The sequence below is a fragment of the Schistocerca nitens genome, chromosome 4 (assembly GCF_023898315.1).
Source record: "Schistocerca nitens isolate TAMUIC-IGC-003100 chromosome 4, iqSchNite1.1, whole genome shotgun sequence".
NCBI classification, from domain to species: Eukaryota; Metazoa; Arthropoda; class Insecta; order Orthoptera; family Acrididae; genus Schistocerca; species Schistocerca nitens.
Window position 1 is genome coordinate 897,221,485 of NC_064617.1, and position 22,425 is coordinate 897,243,909.

A 22,425-nucleotide genomic window follows, 5' to 3' on the forward strand; every position below is an offset into this window, starting at 1 on the left:
TGAGAAGTGTTAAAGACAGTTTATGTAGTTGGAATGGGATTACCTATATAATGCAGAAACCTACATCAATCCAGAGATAATCACAGAGTATTGTCCTTCCTTTTCTCCCCTGTAAATTTGCTGTGGTGGCCTGATAGGTGGTGCTATCCATTGTACTAGAAAGATGGAACATCTGGTTGCCTTGTGTTTAAACTGTGCATAAAGATATTGTGAACTATCTCTTTGTGAATACTGTGCATATTGATGACTTAGAGTAGTGTGTCAATATGGTGCCAAGAGAAGGTAGCGGACTGGCAAAAAGTTTGGGAGAAATACATGCTGAATTCTACTCTTACAAGGAAGCTTTGTTTTCTAAATTCTGTACATCTATTAACAAACAACCAGTTGATTTTTCCGATGTACCGCATAATTACTGAATAAAAGTGTGTGCCAAATCGTATATGTATTTTTTTATTTATTTTATCATCATACCACAAGCACTAAAGCCAGTATTTTCACACCTGTAATCCCACAACAGCAGAAAATCATTGTCAAACTGATTCATAAATTAACCTTTCAGGGTTCATATCTAAATTTTCTTGTATCCATTTTAGATCAGTTGGTTAAGTCACTGAGCTATTGTGGTTATATATTTTTTCTGTAAAAGCCCTTTGCACACCAAAATCCGATGTAGATGGTACCATGGCAATGTGGGTGAGGCATTCTCAACGCCTAGACTTCATTGTAAGTGATTAGTTTGATGATGCAGAAGAAGGTCAGAAGAAGAAGAGGAAGAATGGAAGACTCCTTCATCATAATATACAAGCTATAATTGTAGGTCCATCTAACTGTGGCAAGACAATTGTACTCATGACGCTGCTAAAATATGCAGATGGATTCTGTTTTGTGCATGTCTGCATTTTTCCATTACTGCTTGCCAAAGATACTCCAGGATGTAGATGGTGTAACATACAGGACATTCAGTCAAAGCAGTCAGATCTCTCCACCAGATAAAGTAATGCCAAACACAGAGTTTATATTTGACGATAGTGCTGTGGAAAACTAGGATCAAATCCTGCAATATTTCTGTTTTGGTCTTCATATGTGAATTGGCGTTTTTGTTATCTGGGCTGTCAACCCCCGGTAGCTGAGTGGTCAGCGCGACAGACTGTCAATCCTAAGGGTCTGAGTTCGATTCCCGGCTGGGTCTGAGATTTTCTCGGCTCAGGGACTGGGTGTTGTGTTGTCGTGATCATCATCATTTTATCCCCATCGATGCGCAAGTCGCCTAAGTGGCGTCAAATCGAAAGACTTGCACCAGGCGAGCGGTCTACCCGACGGGAGGCCCTCGTCACAAGCCAGTTTTTTAAATCTGGGGTAGACATATTAAAAATCCTGAAGCAATTGCTCTGGTATAATTCAAACCTCATTACAGCTTTCAAACAAGGTATTCTGAGTTTAAATCATATTTACCAGGCGCATGTAGAAACAGACGTGTCATTCAATGACTGTAAACATATGTGCAGATTGCTGGAGTCATTATGGGTTTCTCTTTATTGACAAAACAAGAAAACTGATTGATGGTAGGTGTAGACGAAACTTCCATGAGTTTATGTATATGTGAGCATGAAAATAATGACAGGTACATTAAGATACACCACACCCTGGACACCTTCAAACATATGTCATCATGTCAAGCACTCAGCCTGAGAGGGTAGGCATACATGACAGAGGCTGTAAAATTTCAACCTGTATACCCGGCCACTTCTGAGGATGATCAGTGACTTCTAGGGTTAAGGAATTAGAGACATACATCCAGATCATTCTGAGAAAAAAAGTAGACGACGTAGCTGCACAGAGCGTATGTAAGAACCAGTCTATGAAGGAGTTCACTTAGTGTATAACAAGATGTCGACTAAGCATGAATTCATAGAGGTACAGAAGGCCATGTGAGAGAAAACGTTGTTGCTGATATCAGGACATTTGGATCGAGAGCAGACACTGAGAGAAACATTTAAACGAGCTACTGAATCTCTTGGGGAACTCTTGGTGAAACCAGACAACGATGACAATAGTGCTATTTCCTGTTCCATTAACCATCACAGTGATGGCCAGATAAACAAAATGTCCGGTATCAGTGGTGTAAATCCATACATGCTGAGCACACGACCTATAAGTTTAAGGAAAAGAAAACTGTACTGACAGGCTATAGAAAATTTCAAAGAACACCACCTCTATTGAAACTCATTTTTCTAAATCTCTCAAAAACAGCAAAATTGTCACCCAAAGATCTCGAGATATATGGTGAGGTACTACAACTGACCAGCGTAAATTGGAAACCGATGCAGTGCAAAACACAGAATACTATAAAACCATTGTTATTAGACAATTGATATAGCAGTGCTGAATGTATTGACATTCAGCATAAAAGTGTCAGGAATCAGCCCCTTTATAATATACGCTATGACGACCCCAAAGATGTAATAAATCGACAATGACTTGGCATGTGATCATTAATGGTATGGATGACATATGGCAGGCTGATTTTGTAGATATGAGGGAATATTCACATGAGAATAATAATAGTTTTAAATAAATTTTAATGGTCATTGACACATACTCGAAATCTGCTTGGGGTCTGCCTGTTAAAACGAACAGGAAAGGCTGTTGCAGATGTGTTCAAGCGATTGTTACAGATAGGAATGAATCGATCCCTGGAGAACCATCAAACCAACCACAGCAATGAGTTTTACAATAGACATTTCCTGTCTATGATGGAGCGTTATGGCGTAACTACTACTCAGATTCACCCAACTGAAGGCGAGGATCGTGGAACATCTGAACATACAGTGAAAGACAAAGTATGGATGCAGGTTAATATCTGTGGTTTATAGAAATGGACAGATATCCTCGCACATGTGATTGCACGGTATAATCGAACCAAAAATCATACGATAAAAATGAGACCAATCGATGTTCATGATAATGGATTCATGAACAAGGTATAGAATGCTAAATCCGCAAAAACAAATCTCCATTGTGGGTGATTTGGTATGCATCTCAAAACATAAGACAGTATTGGAACTGGCCGAGTGGGATATTCACAGTTTTCAAAGTGCAGAGAACAAACTCCCAAAATTCAATCTTAAAAGATAGCACTGGTACTGAAATTAAAGGATGATTTTAGACAGAGGAACTGCAGAAGAGCTCAGAACCATATGCGTTTCTCAAAGGGCAGGTCATAAGACATCGAGGGAATAGAGCACTGGTTAGATGGCTTAGTTTTCCTGGGTCACAAAACAGCTGACGATTTGCTATATAATCGGGCGTGCAGGGCACAACCAGCACAGTAGCATAACATTATGCTTCAACAACATTTAACAAGAATGATACAATTAGAATTGTCATGCAGTACCAGGACGCTCTCTCATTCAGCAGTTTCATATTTACGAAAACGGATAGTACTGCTATTGTCACATCAAAGCTTACATACAATGCTTTAGCTTTCCTGTTTCATGAGATACGGCATGAACGTAATGGGGCTGAGATGACTATACACATAATGTATGTGTAACATCAACTCTTAAAACATGCCTCTGCTGACCCCTCGGACCTGTGCAATTTAGAAAATGCAAGATGGTTCATACACTAAGCAAAATATAGAACTGTTGAAGGGAACAGGAGATTTTCTACATGTATACCTCTAAAAATTCTTGTTGGCTACTTGGGAGACATGCAGCGAAAGCTGATGAAAAGAACGGGATTGCCATGAATAAGATAATATGGAAAACGCCAGGAATTACTGTATCTGACGAGCAGCATTTGAAGCTCTAAAATATTTTGAATGCCAGCGTATTTCTATCATTAAATTTCCCGTTCATGGGGCCATTTTAAATACCGCAAGCCTCCGACTGCAAGCGAAGATTCATCATTTTTGCATTTCAGACAAAGAGAAGAGGGAGTATAACAAATTATTCCATCATATTCCACAGTTCGACAGTTGTGAGTTAACGAATTCCAGAGTGTACGTGAACTTGCAATTCTGACTCTATGATAATTTACACGTTCAGTGGGACAAAAATCTGTACAGGCCAGCATTTGATATGTATGTAAGGTTCCGTGCTTCTAACATGAAGGATGTCTGCTCTGTGCACAGGAATTCAAGGATCTGGCACCGATCATCATAACCGACTGCTCAAAGAAGAAGACATTATTAAGTTTGGACGGATGGATGCAAGAATTTAATTTGAACCTTCAGCAAATTTCCCATGTGCCACTGCAGCGTATGCTGTCTTTCTGTATGACTACGTGATTAACTGTTGTCTGTTCACTGGTATTGTGCAGCGGGCAGTACAAATTAATAAATTCTATGTCATTCCGTGGGCATCTCACAGTGGCTTCTCAAGGTGTGAGCATCATTGCAAACGCTACGGGTTTTTGTGATAACTAGTGTGGAGAGTTCATATTTAACCATGTTATTTTTGTAGCGTACACAGATGTTGCTGGTATAATAGAGAGATTCTCAGCAAACATTGCATTGCCGAGAGCTTTCAAGGACGTGAAGTGTGCTAAAACACGGAGGAGTGAAAGTGGGTAACACGTTTCTATCATGGAATTCATTGGGCCATCCTGATATACACTATGAAGATATGGTGACATCACTTCAGTTATTTTACCTCAAGGGCACCATCATCTATGTCAATGGCGAACAGAAGATCACAAGGATGCGTCGAATCTTCAAGTTTGCAGCTATTCAAGACCTATAATTCTATGGGTATCCTGTTCTTCATAGACTCAAGAAGTGTTGTGTCTGCTTACAAAAATGTAAAATTAGTTCTAAGTTGGATGAGAAATAAATAGACTTCATACCTCATATATATTCTTGACTATATAGTTTTGCCCAGACACCATGTCTGTGGTTTTCCTCAAGCACAGATGATACAATGTTAGACATGTTTGCTATACAACTTTGAACGTGGACATGGTCATGTACTACCTGCTCCCATAACGAAATATGTGCTGCACGATAGGCATGTTCCAATCAACCATTACATGTATTTTTGTTATTCTCTATATTAAAACTGACAGCAACACTCATGGTCTGAAAAGATAATGTAATTTGTGTGTCTTACACACCCTTTATATACACAACGCAGTGGGGATAGTTTTCTGTAAGCAACAACAAAAAAGACATATGGTACCGTTTTTTTCGTTTATCTCAAATACAATTTGATTCATGAGATACAATTTCGTTCCTTTAGACACACAGAGACACAGATGCATGTCAGTGTTTAGTGATACAATGTGGTTCATTTTACACATTTGTTCCCAAGACACAATTCACAGGCAGAATTTGATTCTTTATGAGACAGATGTATATAAAAGCTCATTGTTACAGTTTGGTTCTGAAAACAGTTTAGTTCTTTTAGAAAAGCAGATAAATTTTCTGTTTTTCCTTGCAAAACAGATATTTTCGTATTTTACAATGAGATTGAACAAACACAGGCATTTTCTCTGTAACTATAACCCACAGTCCAACCAATTTAGTGTTTCATGCTGGCTGGGTATGAGATCTAACAATCAAAGTGCAGGTGCTTGTTCCTTACACAAGAACTATTGCAAATAATAACTATAGCCTACAGCCGAAGCAATTTTGGAGTATGTACCCAAGGACAAAAGCACTGTGTGTAGCACTGGATGTATCCAAAATATCTACAAGTTGCATTGGAGTAAAAAACGAAGACTAAAAGTTAATCAGATTGGTATGGCTGGTAGCAGATGAAACTTAAAAACTACATTAATTGCACGTGTGTGTGGTGTAGTTTTCTTCTTTTTTTCAATGACGTGCCATCAGACAGTTTTTGAAATAAAAAATACTTGGCCATTCAGTTTTCATACAGATTTCTTCTACACATTTTTATAACTTTTCTTCTAATGATTTTTTATGAATTTTTGAGTTTTTTCTGTATAGACACACCAGTCACACAAACGAGGCACATATGGCGTACAGGTAAAGTGTGACACACATGGTGTGCATGAAGAATAATTACAATATTTACACTGTGTGCTGTGCATGGGAAAAACTAGTTATGCACTGTGTGCAGTCTGCTACTATTTACGATTTGATAAACTGGTCATACTGTTCGACACACATTCATTCTTCTTACACCCTGATTCATTCGCTATCGTGCCTTCCACCTACGTCATTAAGTGAAGAGTGCTAGTATGGGTGGGTTTCAATACTGTCCTCACAAATGACCTGCCTATCGTCATGAAACGATAGGTCGATTTTAGACTGCAACACGATGTACACCTCATGCCCTAGTGACTGAATACTAATTTGCTGTACCATGTACTGCAGTTGTCACTGAGCACTGTGAATACCACCGTACAGGCACCACAAGTGATCTTCAGTAATGAGGGCTCTCGACGCAGCATGATGCACACCTTTGGCCCGCCTGTGGGTGGCATCTCCCAATGTGTGATACGCATACATCTTCGATCTTAAAACCTACAAACTCCACAATCAGCAATCGGCACCCCAATATTTCATTAGACCGATAATCATCTTGTTATGTGGAACAATACCACAAGGACAATCGGCTGCGTATAAAGACGTGTCGAATTCATAACTTCATATGAATCACAGTTCATCCGGTATATGAAGCAACCTGTATCCATACAAAGTTACTTAATAGTAGTGAAATTAGTTTTCGCAAACTCGTAATAAGTCATAGATGTGGAATTTGGATAGGTCTAGTATGCACATCTCCACATAGATAGTTTTCGTGAACTCTACTGTAGTCTCTGCCATCTTCATAGCGACAAAGTTGTTACTGAATATGGTGACCTGTTTGAAATCTGGTCTGGCAATGCATTTCCTTATGCCATAACGCCCATACAGTTCGGTTCTAAAGAGAATGTCACGATGGTGTCTTTAATTCTCTATACTTTTGCAGAATATTGCCTTATTCATTAATTAAAAAATATTTTCCCAGATCAAATGTTGCGGAAGCCCTCTTTGCAGTATTTAAATCAATATACTCCTTCAAACAGGGTTCTAGGTTGAAAATGATAGTGCACCTAATCCCAACCAGAACATCCCTAATCGAAGACACTGCTGGAGGTTACAGTAATGGATAACCTCTGCTTGTCCCACAGCGCTGTCATTAGCTTTGAGATGGAACCAGTGCCTCGCAGAACTAGTCGCTCTGGACATAGTGGTAAATCGGCATGTGGATCATGCAAACCAATAATGTATGAGAGGTCTGTCTCCACTAAATACCCTACTTCTGAATCATCCGCCACAACACCTTTTTTGGATGTCTCACCTAATCCTTTGAGATCTTCTTGGGGCACCCATTGAAACCCTTCAGTCGGCAGGGACTGCTGCATGGCGTGCTCAAATAGGTTATTCACTTCCAAATGCATGATACAACTAGACTCATTGGAAGCACTGAACATACCCATCTGCAGATTATTTGCCTTGGCTTGCCTATGCACGGTTCCCTCGACCAAAGAAAAGAAGCATGTCCACATCAGTCAACACCTCAATGGTTTTCTTCATTTTCTGGAGCATTGTATCCCAAATGAAGTGCAGGGTCGAGTGTGTATGTGGTCATGCATACAGTCCGGAATTTCTCCAAAACGTCCACAAGGACACACACGTCTGTGTCGATGTACAGTTTTGCGTAATCGCCCAAAGCTGAGACATTGAATTCCTGCCAGACATTCACAGCGTGATCATACTCTGCATTCATTATGGCATCATCTGTGAAATTACTGGAGAACGCAGTTATGTCGGGTAGTCTTGTTTCGTTGAGTTTCGCCATACGATATAGATCTATAGGCACTCAATAGTAAAACCCCATTTCTAGATTCAAGCTGAAACTTTGCGTTATCGGGAAATGCACCTTGGGTAATGTGCATGTCCTCCTGATGCATTGTTTCAATAAGTTTATGAAGTGGTGCCTGCATAAAACGTAGCGAGTCGAGGGAGCGTTATTCTTGGCGTCATTCGTTTGGAGAATGAAATATATTTGTCAATGCTCTCAGGCAGGGCACTGCCCTGATCATTCTCCTTACCGAATTTAGTACAGTGCAAACAAGAAAATGTGCACCACACCCGCTCAAATTATGAAACAAAATGGGTATGTGTCATTGTAACAGACACTTCAGGTTGCATGCACTGTGAGCTGCACCGCGAAACTTCCCCATAGGAGGAGAGTGGTGCCTACTAAGAGCTTCCCCTTGTCTCTCTAAAGGCAGACCACCGATACGATACTCTACTGATTTCTTGCACAAATCTTTATTCTCCTGCGATTCGGTCATGGGGATGGTGTTGCTTTGAAGGTTATCACCCTCCCATGTAAGGTGGTCGAGCTGGGTGGGCAGCCAAACCGCAGGATTACCCTTGACATCGATCTGTGATAGTTAAGACCAGACTCTAAGGTACATAGCACCTGGTAGGCTCCCACACACAGTACATGTTTTCCAGTGAAGATTGTATGTGACATCGTGTCACAGGGGCGAGGAAGCATTAAAAGTCGGCATACACTACAAAGGGACATTGCTCCTGGTGTTGATTGAGAATTTCCTTTATTCTGTCAATATTTCACCGTGTCTCGCATCCTTCAGAGAGCAATCAGTAGTATACTCTGCTAATATTTCGTTTGAGGAAAAGTAGTTGAGAAACCTGTAGCGAAAATGATGTTTACCTTTGTGTTTATTCTGTTGACTGGAAACGAGTCGGGACATACCCTTGGCGCAAACATAGTGTTTGATTTTCATTCTCATCTAATATTAGCAACATGTTTACATGTGGCTTGCGATCGGTCTGATAAATAGATGGGTTTGACGAGTTTGTGGGTTATTTTACCATTTTCATCGTCATCATTATCTGGCTTGTTCTTCTTCAGGCCAAAAACGTTAACCGAAATACCCTCTTGCCACCTCTCGAATTTCCATATGTCCTGCAGTTCGATGTGGAAATCAATACCATCAAAGCGGTAACATGTATTATTATCATGTACATGGTAATTGTCTGGAGCTGCGGATTATTCTTGTGATTTCTTTCACAAACCAGAACTGTCCACGAGAGACAGGAGTTTTTTTTTTTTTATTCTGAAAATTAATACACGCCATCTTGTCAGCTACACATCTTTCACTAACTTGATAAAGCTGGACCCTTCATTTATTTGGTCATGGAGATGTCAGTGGATGTTGACATGTAGAGCACATTGAGTGCTTTACCGCATCCTCTACTGGTCATCTCTGAAATCTTGGTCTGAATAGCACTCAACGTTAGGTCGTGGAATCACTCAGTGAGCGAGGTGCTCCGCGATATTATTCCGTTGTTCCCCCAAAGATGGACAATACTTTTCTCCTCGTGAGCGCCTTTCTCTTTGGGCAGATGTGACAGTTCACAGCATAGTGCCGCATCGCATTTCGCAGAAGAATATCACGGATCATTTACGAGGTTGATGAGCTCTCTCTCCATGACAGCGTGGCACGCCAGCAGAAAACTTATAATATCCTTGTACTACGCTGCCAGATTATCGACCCTTATAGCGAGATCCGCTCATCAGACGGGTCCTCGCTCACTACATAGTCTAATTCCAGCATGAAGTTTCTAATCAGATATCCTGTAATAGGACGGGGGAGGAAAGACTGTTACTAGCCATATTACTGTCACCATCACCACTTCAACTAAAAGAAGGCGATGGTGGCAGTGGCGTCGGACGGCGGTGACCAACGCCTGCCCTCTCACTTGGCCAGAACGAGCAACCCGGTTGGGGAGAAGCCGGCTCAGACTGTGGCCTATGGCACTGCTGTTTCCCTGGCCTGTGGTGAGCGGGCCGGTCCCTGACGTGTACAGCAGGCCATGCACACGGCCCCCGCAAGGCGTCAGGTGCGGAGGTAGCCTGTCGCCAGTTGACTGGCTGTGGAAATCACGTTAAGGTGACATTGCACTTGAAATTCGTTGAAATTTGACATTTTCTGTTTTCTACTCCATAATGTACTTTGGACTTCCCTGAACATTTTGGTACATGATACATTAAAATCAGACAATTGTTTGACTTTCAAATAATATTTTGAATGTTGATGTGTGACTGTCAAATTTCGCGGCTACACATATATTGCCACAGTTGAGCAGTCATATCTTGGGAACTACACAGTCTAGAAGGCTGTGAATTGCTTTGTTTTGTGCCTACTGCTAGGTCTCAGAAATTGTCATTACGAGTAAACAAATCAGTCCATTGTTTCTGATACTAGTAAGCTAACTTCTGTTGCTTTTTATACGTAAATAAAACGACTAAGCCTTGAAGTAACTACAAGAAATGCAAATTTGCGGGTAACGGATGTATGAGACCTGCATTTTCTTCTGAAGTACTTAAAACACATGTGCTAGCAGTGAAGGAAACCACGATAATGTTTCTGAAGTGACCATGCCCCCTAGTGCGTCGAAAAGGAAAGTAACTTTAGAAACGTGCGACAGTAGTAAACATTCTCTTCCTTTGGCAGTAATGGAGGCAATCAAACCTATTTACAGAGATCTGGCAAATCCTGAGCTACTAAAGAAGTTTTTACATGGGAAGACCCAGAATGTGAATGAGTCCTTCAATAATGTTGTGTGGTGCCGTGTGTCTAAAAATGTATTTGTTGGCCTCATGACTCTAAAGTTAGCAGTGTCTGATGCTGTAATAACTTTTAATGGTGAGAACTATGAAAGACGTAAGGTCCTGGAGAAGTCAGGGGTAATATTTGGACAAAACACAGCTAAATGAGTACGGGAACTGGATGAGCTTCGTGCATATGAAGCAGAGTTAGCTGCTCAGAAAATAAAAGAAGCAAGAAAAAAAGTAGGAGGCAAGCACTGAGCTGTTGTGACACTGAAGAAGGCACAGACTATGGGCCAGGGCAATTCTAGTGCATAAAAAACTCAGAAATGTATGTCTGTATAAGAATTTGTAATAAAAAATGTTTTAAACCTCAGTATATCTGAACTACATTTTTTGCAATAAATGATCCGTTTTTTAAGAAAGTACTGACGGTAGAGTAATGATATTTTCACAGCATGCCAAGTGTGAGATTCAACACATATGGAACTAGAATAATTAAAATGTCCTGCGTTGTTTTGTTCTTATGTTCATTTATTTACAAAATTCTGTCAAAAAATTGAGTGCTTTTTAAAAAAGATAAGATGCCCCACAATACAATTTTAGTAATAATTCCAGCTCTGTGTTCAATAATTATGGAAAATTGTAAGTTGGTGTCCTAAAAAGTTTCCAGGATAATGAGTCACAAAATTCGATAATTTAACATTGGCGGCATAGGACATACAATGTCCTCTTAGTTAAACACGTATAACACATAGAGTTTGTAACACGTCAACGACCACCTTAAAGTCAATTAAGAAAGAACATCTTTGCCGATGAGCTAACACGAAAGAGTTTTGTCAACAACTACATTGTACACCACTGAGCATATCTGCTAGCGAAAGAAGAAGCATCGTATTTCAGCAATGGACAAATATCCATGTGACAAATGTGAAATTAATATCTCAAAAGTTAAGTCCAAAGTAATGTCACCAGAGATAACTTTTATGTAGAAGAGAGTTGTAAGCGTAACGAAGAAATTCAATGCGCCTACAATGCTCTTCCACAGAAGAAGTCGCTTGCTAGAACTCATCCAGTGCAGACGTACGAGAGCAGTTCTGATCTGAATTATTGAGACTGCGAATCTTGCTGAGATTGTTTTCGAGTTTAGAAGTGTTTGTTGCGTGACGGGATTCACGGCTTAAGAAACTGATTTTATGAATTGAGACAGGGACAGATGGACTCATTTAACCGTGCACTACGGGTTAATTGAAAACTAATAACGGAATTGATGAACATTGGACTTGAATTTAAATTAGTTGGACCTTAAGGAGAAGAGAACATTCTATGAAAGAATACACGCAATTAGTCTTGAGCAGGACCCAAGTACACGACATCATGAAGATAAAACAATTACGCTAAAGTGTTGAGTTGCGGTAATTGCCAAGAAACTATAACTCAAACGGACTGACTTAACTAAACTATTCCGTGTGCGTGTGGTGCGGGAGTTATAAGTATTTAGTGACAAAATAACAATAAACTGTTCGTTAGCAGTTACATACCCGGTGTGGACTACATCATTAAATAGTCTGATAAATGACCAAATCAACGACTACTCATGAAAGACTATTTCATTGAAGTGCAAATATCCACGTCTTAAGTTGAGAAGTGAACTTTAAAATATTTTCGTATTACAACGCAATCTTACAAAGACTGAATCAAAGAGTATCTCTGGATCTCGCTGCATACCAGCACAACAATTCCATAGCAACGACACAACAGCGTAAGGAAAAACTGTTAACTAAAATATTTCCTCGCAATCAGTGGTGTGTGCTATGCGAACGAGAGAAGAATTAATAACTACTGCAAATCTGAGCAATTAACCATATAATATTAATAATAAAAAAACATCAGTTATACGAGTTCACATAAGTAGAAACGCTGCAGACTTGTAATTGAGATACAACGACTACGCGAGGAACGCCTTTTCGGAAGTTTTTCAGAGTTTTTTCTCCCGTTAATCTACGGGGACTGACGTTATATCGCATCGTGTCTCCACTCTGCCGCGAGAGCTGTGGCAGTAGCAGCTCTACGGCGTCGACTACATCAGCACGCGGTTGGAGTCCGGGGGCACGCGCCACAACGTGTAGGCTGTAGAGGGAGGAAGAAAACAAATAATTTGATTAAAAACACTGCTACCGCAGACAGAGACAGAGACAGAGAGAGAGAGAGAGAGAGAGAGAACGTACGAATATGATAATTTACCCGATGAGAATGAGTTCCTCATGTAAAAGGCGTCCAAATTGGTACCAGAAAAGGAAACCGTACTACAGTAAAATGCCTTGCCTTCGCGGACGATATTGTGACATCACAAAACGACAGGAGAGAAGCGATTCACGAATTTGAAAAACTACATGAAATTGCACAGAAAACTTGATTGCAAATTTCGTATGGGAAAAACCATGTATATGGAAAGACGGGCAGAAAATATGTCCCCGCTAGTCACGAAACCCGGTAACATCACACAAGTCAGAAATTTTCAATATTTTGGCGAAACTATACTGTCATCAGAACTAAATATAATCGCCAATGGACAAAGTATCAACAAGCTGCGAAAGGCATATAAATTAACATGGGCCTACGACTACCAGAAATGCATTTGGACAGACGCAAAATTCAGACATTACAAAACACCCAGAAACAACATACGCAGCTGAAACAATGATAATTGACAGTCACTCTAAAATTAGGTAAATAGAAAAAAAGGAACAAAAAATTCTTAGAAAGATTTACGGAGCAGTCAACAAAAATGGCATTTGGATAAAGAGACCTCAGAACGAACTCTATCAAAAGACCAACACAATAACCAAAGAAATCAGGAACCCTCGAGCAGAGTTCGACACACACATCTACAGGATGGAGAACACCAGAAGAGCAAAGAAACTACTCGACATCATAACAAAGAGAAAATGCAGCACGGACTGGCCAAAGGAGGTCCAGAGGGACGTGCGACAGGTCAAGATAGAAAATTTGGAAGACCGCAACGAGTGCCGGAGTAAAATCATGAATGTGAAGTTCGAGCAAAGAAAAACGCAACAACCTGATAAAAAGTGGACAGACGAACGGAAGAGACAACATTCTGTGTTGATGAAAAGTTTTTGGAAGAGGAAGAGGTAAAACATCCAAAAATAAAATCGTGAATTCAAGTTAAATCGCTGCCCTAAAGGGGAACAATCGATTAAATAAATAATAATTTACCCGATGTCGTCGTTTAGTGGCGGGAGGCAGTCATCTCCTCCAAGCCCTCGGACACTGTATAGGTTCATTCAGGTAGGGACAGCTCGAATCTTTATTCACCCTCGCTTGCATCTTGACATCTCAGAGTCCGAGCTGCCCTCCATAAAGGAATTATATTTTAACATTAACGAATTTCTTTGCTACTTCGAAGGCTGCTCCGACATTTCATTATCTGCCGGAGGCCGTTCCAGTACCTGTTATTGTTGGTGAACAGTCTCCAGATGCCCAACAATCACATCAGAATGGCTGCTGTAACACGACGAAACATGATTTTTCTTTTTTAGCTTTGAATTACACACACATCCAGAAAGATCACACAGCTACAACGTAGATTTCTTTTCCTATACTTCACTCCACTGATGCAGTGGAGAAATCACAGGTGGAGGCTGGTTGACAACATGTTACCGCTGCTGTTGGTTCTTACAGCCTTCAGCATTGCCTCCAGCTCAGCCAGCATTCCTGGCAAGTAAGCTGGAACAAGAAGAAACACGAAGAATCCAAACACCAAACCACTAGTACTACTGCTACCACAACTAAAACATATCACTTTTTTTTTACTTACAAGGCAGTCCTGGCTGCGGGCTATACATTGAAGTGAGGACCACAACAGGAACAGATTGGAGAGTCGTCTAAGGTCCAGCCTCCTAGCCTCCTCTTCTTCCTGTCTCTCCTCATACTCCAGAATAAAATCCTGGAGATATGTTCTAACAAGCGAAACGAACCGAAATTACTGATGAGAAACTGTGATTTTTTTGTGGAATCATAACTATAAACAGTTAAGAATAACTACAACGACAGTTTCTATCAATATATGAAATCTTAATTATACTTACAGGAAAGCTCCTCTCCCTCGTCCTTACGACTGCGTTTGCCACCGCTGCCGCTGTTGGATTGGTTCATGTTAAAGAATCAGCTGCACACACAGACACTGACACGCACCATGGACACTGCAGCAGGCGGAAGCAGAATGAGGACGACTGGGGTGATTAGATGTTTATATAGACTGCCCTCACACCACATTTCATAGCCAATTAATCACAGGGATTCAATTTGACTTGATGTCCAATCTAGTTGCTTGGTTGATGGAAAGCTCTGACGTCACACTTATTTGTCGTCGCTTGGGACAGTAGTGAGATACGTCGTTACAAGTCTACCACACTTCCCGTCTTCATTTGTCTGAGAGAACATCGATTGAGTTTTGTTATTTGCATCGAGATGGTGAAACACCGGTGGAAGAGTCTTTTGCTGTTTCTCTAGACATGAGAAACACATACGATTATGAGAATTGAAACCTTAGTTGACTCCGTAAAGTACAAGGATGATCTGGAATCTGTTATATCACTGACATCAGCACTCTTTAAACGATACGAGTTGAACTACCAGTTTCCTCTATTTTCTAGTTTTCACTTAAAAATATTCACAGAGGAGACAAGTTTCTAGTTACTCAGTGGTTTACAGCACGTCCCACGTAAGGACGTACCAAAGTTTTGGCTCTCTAAAGATATAATTTCCACTGTTTATCTTCGGAGATTTACTGTTCAGTTAATCGGTAGCATAGTGCTAAATGGTTTATATCGAGAACAGTCGCGCAAAAGGTATGATATTCCCTCCCCCTCCCCACCCCCATGTGAAAATACATGAAATTTTCATACGCGGCACGATGATTTCAGCACAAAAGTGTCAGAAATATCGTCGTTTTTTGGAGTGTAAAATCGGATATTGCAGCTGATATTGGTTTCGAGATCGGTAAAATAATTCACGTTCCACGAAGCGTTTCTCACCGACAGAGCTCTGAAAATAAATACTCTTGTAATCCCAGAGTCTGGAGACGATCGCAACTCGTTGAAGAAACCACAGCAAGCAGGTCGGCCAGAAACAGTACCGTTAGTGGAAGCTTTTGTGCCGGAGGAACCAGACCAGCCTTTTTACACCAGTTCGGAGAGTGGCTGTTGTCCACGGTGGACGCTCAGATCACACATCAGGCCAGGATGTGCGGGGGCAGTTGCCTTGTGACCGTTGGCAATGAAGAATGGCCGACCAACCTCGCAGGGGATATATACACTCCTGGAAATTGAAATAAGAACACCGTGAATTCATTGTCCCAGGAAGGGGAAACTTTATTGACACATTCCTGGGGTCAGATACATCACATGATCACACTGACAGAACCACAGGCACATAGACACAGGCAACAGAGCATGCACAATGTCGGCACTAGTACAGTGTATATCCACCTTTCGCAGCAATGCAGGCTGCTATTCTCCCATGGAGACGATCGTAGAGATGCTGGATGTAGTCCTGTGGAACGGCTTGCCATGCCATTTCCACCTGGCGCCTCAGTTGGACCAGCGTTCGTGCTGGACGTGCAGACCGCGTGAGACGACGCTTCATCCAGTCCCAAACATGCTCAACGGGGGACAGATCCGGAGATCTTGCTGGCCAGGGTAGTTGACTTACACCTTCTAGAGCACGTTGGGTGGCACGGGATACATGCGGACGTGCATTGTCCTGTTGGAACAGCAAGTTCCCTTGCCGGTCTAGGAATGGTAGAACGATGGGTTCGATGACGGTTTGGATGTACCGTGCACTATTCAGTGTCCCCTCGACGATCACCAGTGGTGTACGGCCAGTGTAGGAGATCGCTCCCCACACCATGATGCCGGGTGTTGGCCCTGTGTGCCTCGGTCGTATGCAGTCCTGATTGTGGCGCTCACCTGCACGGCGCCAAACACGCATACGACCATCATTGGCACCAAGGCAGAAGCGACTCTCATCGCTGAAGACGACACCTCTCCATTCGTCCCTCCATTCACGCCTGTCGCGACACCACTGGAGGCGGGCTGCACGATGTTGGGGCCTGAGCGGAAGACGGCCTAACGGTGTGCGGGACCGTAGCCCAGCTTCATGGAGCCGGTTGCGAATGGTCCTCGCCGATACCCCAGGAGCAACAGTGTCCCTAATTTGCTGGGAAGTGGCGGTGCGGTCCCCTACGGCACTGCGTAGGATCCTACGGTCTTGGCGTGCATCCATGCGTCGCTGCGGTCCGGTCCGAGGTCGACGGGCACGTGCACCTTCCGCCGACCACTGGCGACAACATCGATGTACTGTGGAGACCTCACGCCCCACGTGTTGAGCAATTTGGCGGTACGTCCACCCGGCCTCCCGCATGCCCACTATACGCCCTCGCTCAAAGTCCGTCAACTGCACATACGGTTCACGTCCACGCTGTCGCGGCATGCTACCAGTGTTAAAGACTGCGATGGAGCTCCGTATGCCACGGCAAACTGGCTGACACTGACGGCGGCGGTGCACAAATGGTGCGCAGCTAGCGCCATTCGACGGCCAACACCGCGGTTCCTGGTGTGTCCGCTGTGCCGTGCGTGTGATCATTGCTTGTACAGCCCTCTCGCAGTGTCCGGAGCAAGTATGGTGGGTCTGACACACCGGTGTCAATGTGTTCTTTTTTCCATTTCCAGGAGTGTAGTACTGTGGTTATATACGGTGCATGTGCTTCCGTTTTGGGATCTGTGTGACTTCGCGGCATATGTATGGGTGTCTGATGGTCGACAGCTATGTGCAGGATGCAGCAGAGATGATTTTGTGTGGTGCAGGATGCGATTTGTCTTTACTATAGCGATATGCTATGGTGGTACCGTCATCTGTTGTGGTATAGTCTGGTTGGACATCGGATCCACGCTGAAAAATTCAAGGTTTCTTCGACAGTAGCAGGAAGTGTAACTGAGGACGTGCCTTTGACGGTAGTTCCCTTATATCATGACCTGAACAAAAATAGTTTTCTGTTGAAATTCCAATAATTTTTCCATCTGTAGAAAGTGGAGGACAGTGCTCCGACACCAGCATTTAGGCTGGTAAATTGAATAGAATTAATCAGAATCATAGAAACATCCTTGACGTCAGAGAGTCACAAGACATACATTGTGGGGACATAGGAGTCTCTACAGACCCGTTTGAACAAGAGGGATAGAACAAGGCATCTATGGAATGTTCCGTAACACCGGAGAGTCACGTGACGTCTTCGAATGTTCAGAGAGAAGTCCAGGCAAACTAGCCTCCTCTGGTTCGGACAGGTGGGATGCTGGCCACTACTCGCCATTGTGGCTTTAGAGCAACTCCAGACCAGCAGTTGTAGCACATCGAAAATACCAACCATCTTTCTTGTCTGTAGGACAGTGCTTCGAATTCTAGGAGAATCCTTCACACACCCGATCTGCTGTGTGTCTGTGTTTTTTCACGATCATTTGTGGGTATTGAAATACGTCATGAACTTTTAGATATGTAATTGTTCAGATTTTCCTGTCTGTGCTTAGACACCAGTGTGGGTTTTCCAGGCGGCCGCTGTGGCCGAACGGTACCAGGCACTTTAGACCGGAACCGCGCGACTGCTATGGTCGCAGGTTCGAATCCTGCCTACGGCATGGATGTGTGTGAAGTTTTTGGGTTAGTTAGGTTTAAGTAGTTCTAGGTTCTAGGGGACTGATGACCTGAGATGTTAAGTCCCATAGTGCTCAGAGCCATTTGAACCATTTTTTGTGGGTTTCCCATTAAAGAACTGTGCTTCAAAAAGTTGAAGGTTGGACGTCTATGACTCTGCTGTGTGCTTACACAATCTCCGAGTCCGAGATATTATTATCGCGAGTAGTAGCGAGCGAGCAGTTGTCGTGGGGACACAGAAGGCGTCGGATTCAAGGTGCGGTGGGGAGAAGCCGCACTACGTGAGAGGTCGGTGCCTGCCGTGATCTTACTAGTAGCGCCTTAGCAGACTGTGGTAAGTTATTGAGGACTTTTTTGGTAATTTACCTTTTCTCTACCCGTTGTTGTTGGTTGCTTGCGCACAGGAGGGATTTTGTCAGAGTTACGTGTGGATACACTCAAAGTACCTCTGTTTTGGCCACAAGCGTGTTTATTGAGTATAGACATTGTGGAATAATTAAAAGTCTGTGTAAAGTTTGTCAGCATCTAAATCGTCAATTTTTTGAATATAGTAAATTCAAAGTTTTGATTGGTTTCCTTCATTTTTCTTTACATCGTTTAAGTTTAGCTGACCACATCCGTCCTGATCATTCAGTTTCTATGTATAAAAGTACGGCAGTAATTGTTGCAATTAGTCAATGCATTGCGCTCTGCATGGATCGCAGTATTGATTTTTGAAATACGAGGGTTGGAACTTTAGTAGCGCTAACTATTTATTTACAGCTCGTACAAAATAGATACGAATTTCAAAGTATTACAGACCTTCAAAGTAGTCACCAGCATTGTGTATAACCCGTTGCTAGTAATGTGGAAGTCGTAGGATACTCTTAGCAGTGCCAGTTGTGTTGACAGTTCGAGCGGCGCGGTCTATTGCCCGACGAATTTGTAGCAGTTCTAAAGCGAATGCCATTAAGTGTTTCCTTCAGTTTAGCAATCGAGTTGAACTTACGAGGTCTTAAGTCAGAAGAGTGCAGTAGCTGGTATAGCACTTAGCAGCCCCATCAGTCAAACAAATCAGTAGCAGCTTGCACTGTACGTGCTTGAGCATTGTCCTGCAAAATGATTGTCAGGTCCTGCAGAGAGTGTTACCACTCTAAGCTGGTCGTAGGTTGTGTTGTGAAAAATGAGAAGGAGGTCAGAATAAGTATATTTTGTTTTGTCAGTTGCTGCAGAACCACTCTAATATCTCTCCCGTGCACTGATCTCAGATTCTTTCACTTCCCTAAAAATACACTCATACTTTTCGTGCAGCCACAGGACGTCGTGTTACGACTCAAACTGTGCGCAATAGGCTGCATGATGCGCAACTTCACTCCCGACGTCCATGGCAAGGTCCATCTTAACAACCACTAGCCGGCCGTTGTGGCCAAGCGGTTCTAGGCGCTTCATTCCGGAACCGCGCGACTGCTACGGTCGCAGGTTCGAATCCCGCCTCGGGCATGGATGTGTGTCATGTCCTTAGGTTAGTTAGGTTTAAGTAGTTCTAAGTTCTAGGGGACTGATGACCCCAGAAGTTAAGTCCCATAGTGCTCAGAACCATTTGAACCATTTTTTGAACAACCACGACACCACGCAGCGCTGCACGGATGGGGCCAACAACATACCGAATGGCTTCTTCACCGATGAGTGTCCCATATGCCGTTAACCAGACAATCGTTGGAGACGTGTTTGGAGGCAACCCGGTCAGGCTGAACGCCTTAGACACACTGTCCAGCGAGTGCAGCAAGGTGGAGGTTCCCTGCTGTTTTCGGGTCGTATTATGCGGGGCCGACGTACGCCGCTGGTGGTCATAGAAGGCGCCGTAACGGCTGTACGATACGTGAATGCTATCCTCCGACCGATAGTGCAACCATATTGGCACCATATTGGCGAGGCATTCGTCTTCATGGACGACAGTTCGCACCCCCATCGTGCGCATCTCGTGAATGACTTCCTTTAGGGTAACAACATCGCTCGATTAGAGAGGCCAGCATGTTCTCCAGACATGAACCCTGTCGCACATGCCTGGGATAGATTGAAAAGGGCTGTTTATGGACGACGTGACGCAAAAACAACTCTGATGGATTTTCGCCGAATCGCCGTTGAGGAGTGGGACAATCTGGTCCAACAGTGCCTTGATGAACTTGTGGATAGTATGCTACGACGAATGCATGCATCAATGCAAGAGGATGTGTTACTTGATATTAGAGGTGCCGGTGTGTACAGCAATCTGGACTACCACATCTGAATGTCTCGCTGTATGGTGGTACAACATGAAATGTGTGGTTTTCATGAGCAATAAAAAGGGTGGAAATGATGTTATATTGATCTATATTCCAATTTTCTGTACAGGTTCCGGAACTCTCGCAACCGAGGTGATGCAAAACTTTTTTTATGTATCTTATAGCGGCTCCCCCCGTCGGCGGTTCGAGTCCTCCATCGGGCATGGGTGTTTGTGTTGTACTTAGAGTAAGTTAATATAAGTTAGATTAAGCAGTCTGTAAGCTTAGGGACCGATGACCTCAGCAGTTTGGTCCCATAAGACCTTACCACAAATTTCCAAATTTGTATCTTAGGCTCTTCAGTCCGGAACCGCACTGCTGCTACGGTCGCAGGTTCGAATCCTGCCTCGGGCATGGATGTGTGTGATGACCTTAGGTTAGTTAGGTTTAAGTAGTTCTAAGTCTAGGGGACTGATGACCTCATATGTTAAGTCCCATAGTGCTTAGAGCCATTTAAACCATTCTGAAGGTGTTCTAAAGTGTTGCGTTGTGCTTCACAATTGGTCCGCACCAGAGATGGAATAAACTTTGAAGTTAGTTTGCAGTGTGGTGGTTTTAAAGATACAGAATGTGTATTCACAATAATTTTGTAGATTACTTCCTCAGCAGTGCTGGAGAACGTGAATAACAGTATTCTCGAATAAAAATGTTGTGTAAACGTTGAGGAAGAGAATTGTGACGTGACAAAACGAACTGCAATACAATGTACGTTTCGTATGTTGGTACAGAAAATACCTAAATACAGATTAATAAAAATATTTATACTTACTCACCTATAATTTTCTTCTCCTAGGGCGGCAAGGTATCAAAATCCTTGTTACACATTCTACAGATCTCATTCCAAACTTCGGCCTTTTTTACTTAGTTCGAATAACCAGGTGTGGAACAGTCCGACAGCACTGGCCTACGTTGCACTTTCGCAATGTAACTCTCTACGTCGAACACACTATTTCCTCCATGGTTTTAGACACACACGCAGACCTTTGCTAGTGACCTACGTACACTGGTCAATGGACAAAAACAATAGAACCGCTGAGTCAACAATGTGTATCGAAACTGCTCGCGGACGGCGACGAGCGGCTCACTGTATCCCGTGGGAAGGCTCCCGTAAAGCTCTGTGTAAAGCGAGTTGCAGGCGATTCACTTGACAAGGTACACTGCGGCTCAGTGAGACGAAGTCGAAGCTCCGTGTCCATCGTGTGAAAGGACGCATAAGGTCCAACGTCACGCGAATCGCTTCAGCTCTCTGCAGCTGGATACACGGCCTCCCGTGTGAAAGGTGCCTTAGTCAGTAGTTGTTCCAGGGCATTTTTTGTTGCTTGCGCGCTGCTTTGCGTTAGATCAGACCTTTTATTTCATCAGTTTTCGAGTTTCCTTTTTTTGGGTAACAATGAAGTTAACAGTTTTGTGTTAAGATTGTTGGTTTGAGTTTTCTTTATTGCTACAACGACATTGGAAACTAGAGCACAGGCAAGAATGGACAAGACAGTAGAGGTAGCTTCAAATGGAGTTTTGGAAAATTTGAGACATGGTGTAGAAAATTCTTCTCAGGATAATGAAGTCAGGGAACTCTGAAACCTGGTCCCTTTGATCCACCAAACCAACCAACCAACTCTGAAACAGTACTGTGAATAATCAGAGTATACGGTATTATTTGGCGATCATGCGTGATGAACTGCAAGGAACTACACGCAATTAAAGCGATCAAAATATCGTAACATAGTCCGATTTTTTTATGATAGATTCAGGTATTGCTTCTACTTCTGCAGAGAAAAATAGTTTTATCTTCCTCTCTTTCA